We start from the raw sequence: 2,773 nt of genomic DNA, 5'->3' as shown, positions 1-2,773 counted from the left end.
AAAAATAACGACTATAGCCAATCTAGAATTTTGTTGCCAGGTCTAGTTGTTTGTTTTTTTATACCATAGACAAGAGGGAATGGGATGAAATAATAATAATAAAATTATTAATTATTGGTTTCTGTTCCTATGAAAAACGTGTTTATTTGTTCAATTAATTTGCATTACTTAAAATTACTATCATAAAATAAGATATTATTAAATTACCATATTTCAATGCTGGCAAGGCATAGCGCGCCAAGTTCAATTTTTTTTTTGTATTTTCGTTCGTCTTTTATTTCACTTTTTGTTATTTATTTTACTGATAAGTTTTATTGTGATCTAGTGATTTAATACTCTTTGTTGTGATCACAACATCAAGTCATCATTGAGATGAATTTTATTTTCTTGAAGATTTCTAATACAACCAGTAAACCTCTATTGGTATCAATATGAGGTAAAATCATGGTAAAATCTACTCTGGCACACCCACTTTGTCAGTAGAAAAAGGCGGCAAATTAAAAAAAATATGTAGGCGCGAAGGGTTGACTTACCATAAAAAATTTACTTTCGCGCCTCTTTCTACTTATAATTTATAAAGTTTGAGTACCTATTATAGTACATCGCGCCTTTTTCTACTTACAATGTGGATGTGCCAGAGTATATACAAATTAAGTCTTCCACAAAAATAATCTTCTCAAAAAACAGTAGATAGTGGCGTTGCAGCTAAGGAGCTCTATGGAATATTTTCCCAATCCTAAATCAGCCTTAATTTTTGAAATCACCCATAAATGTGATACCTATTTGCAACTATAAGTTCGTTTTTTTAGCATTAGAAAGAACTTGCAAGAAGGTAAGCGATCTTGACATGTCTTTTAATTGAAATTCGCTTTTTAAAAATCAAAAACTATTATTTATGAAAGCAGAAGAATATAAAATGATCATATTAGATTCATAAGTGTTACGTATTTGCCTAACTTATTTTTAAAATGTGTTTTCCAATTAAAAGACACATCAAGATTGTTTACCTTATTTCTAATGCTAAAAAAACGCACTATAAAATATAAGATGGTCAAGCAGATCTTGTCAGTAGAAAACGGCGGCAAATTTGAAAAATGTAGGCGCGACGGGATATCGTCTCATGGAAAATATGAATTTCGCGCCTTTTTCTATTGACAAGTTTGCTTGACCATCTTATAATAAATTAGGAGTTTTGTTTTCCAGCCAGTATGACCCAAATAAGGCGGCATGTGGTGCGCGCGTCAGTCAGTGGACAGTCGAAGCGCGCTCCGCTAGTGCGCACGCGTCGATAACCGCGAAACGAGTGCGCGCGCGGACTGTGCTCGATATCAGTAGGTACCGGTAAGTTAAAATTTTGGATTAAAATTGGTTTGAAATATGATTTCACAATAATGGAAAAATTGTGAAATAATAACGGTCTCCTAGCCTAGTCGGTAGAGACTCTGCCTACGAAGCAGGAGGTCCCGGGTTCGAAAGTTCTTAAAGAGTGCTTTATTTAACCTCTTGTTTATGTAGATACGTTTGATAAGGAATTTTTTGCATTATTTTAGAACTATTATTTTTCTATACACCATATCGACCACCACACACATACATACATATTAAAGGTTAAATCCAGGTTTTATCTAATTGAAATTAACTAAACGTGTCCTTGTAGTAAAATATAAGCCACAATGAGTATCTTACCAAGCATATACCTACAGAACAGAGTTGAAAAAAATTGCGCCCTTGAGGGAAAATACCTTAAAACCTTAAGTAAAGGAAACATTCTTTTTAAATATTAAAAATATACAAAACTGCATTCAATGATTTTTTTTTAATTTCGTTATCTCGCGCGGTAATTCGAACAGACTCAAAAATAAAATAAAAAACTAAATATTCGATGATGGATATTTATTTGTACAATAATAGGCGACTGTAAGATTTATTATTTCTTGAAGAAATTTTGAACATTAATATAAACTGCATTGACTAGTGAAATAAAACAGTGTTTTTTTTTTCTAGTTGGTTCGATTCCCGGGCGTGTCTATTAAGAAAAAAAATAGTAATATTTGAATGCAGTTATGTTTATTTAAAAAAATAAAAATAAATGTTTCCTGTTAAATGTTTAAGGCACTTTCCCTCCAGGGCCCATTATTTTTTTCCAGTGTATATGGTAGTAGAACGTGTAAGTAACAAACTTGAAAGCAAATTTCATCCAGCTGATGGGACAAAATAATTAAAATAAAAACAAGAAATAGTTGCTGATCCTCCCCTAATTCGATTGAAGCCACACACATTCATTTCGCGTTATCATTATAATACCTAATTATATATTTGGAAGTCGCTACCTATTTTTTAGAGCAGATAAGCGAGGTCTAATCAAAACGTTGCCTCCGTTTTGCAACATTGTATTATATTATAAATAATTGTATATTTACGTTAATAAGAGCTGCAACAATTCGATAAGTAGGTATTTCTCTGAAATTTACATTACCACAATTAATACAGGCTGACTATATAGTGTGGGGATCACTGTGTCAATAACTAGCCACTGGTTCATAACTGGCCACCTTATACTAACAATTTGGTCTGGTTTTACAAACAACCACATATTTGCGGCGTTCGCGGTAGAGACCCTGGGGCCGTGGTGTCGTGACGCTCACAATCTTTTTACGGGTCTAAAAAAAGACTATTGGAAACCACGGGTGACCCTAGGGCTGGCTCATTCCTAGGCCAAAGAATAGGCATAGCTATTCAGCGTGGGAATGTAGCCAGCCTTATGAGCACCCTT

This window comes from Cydia fagiglandana, chromosome 16, assembly GCF_963556715.1.
Source record: "Cydia fagiglandana chromosome 16, ilCydFagi1.1, whole genome shotgun sequence".
Classification (NCBI taxonomy): domain Eukaryota; kingdom Metazoa; phylum Arthropoda; class Insecta; order Lepidoptera; family Tortricidae; genus Cydia; species Cydia fagiglandana.
This window is presented reverse-complemented; position numbering follows the sequence as displayed.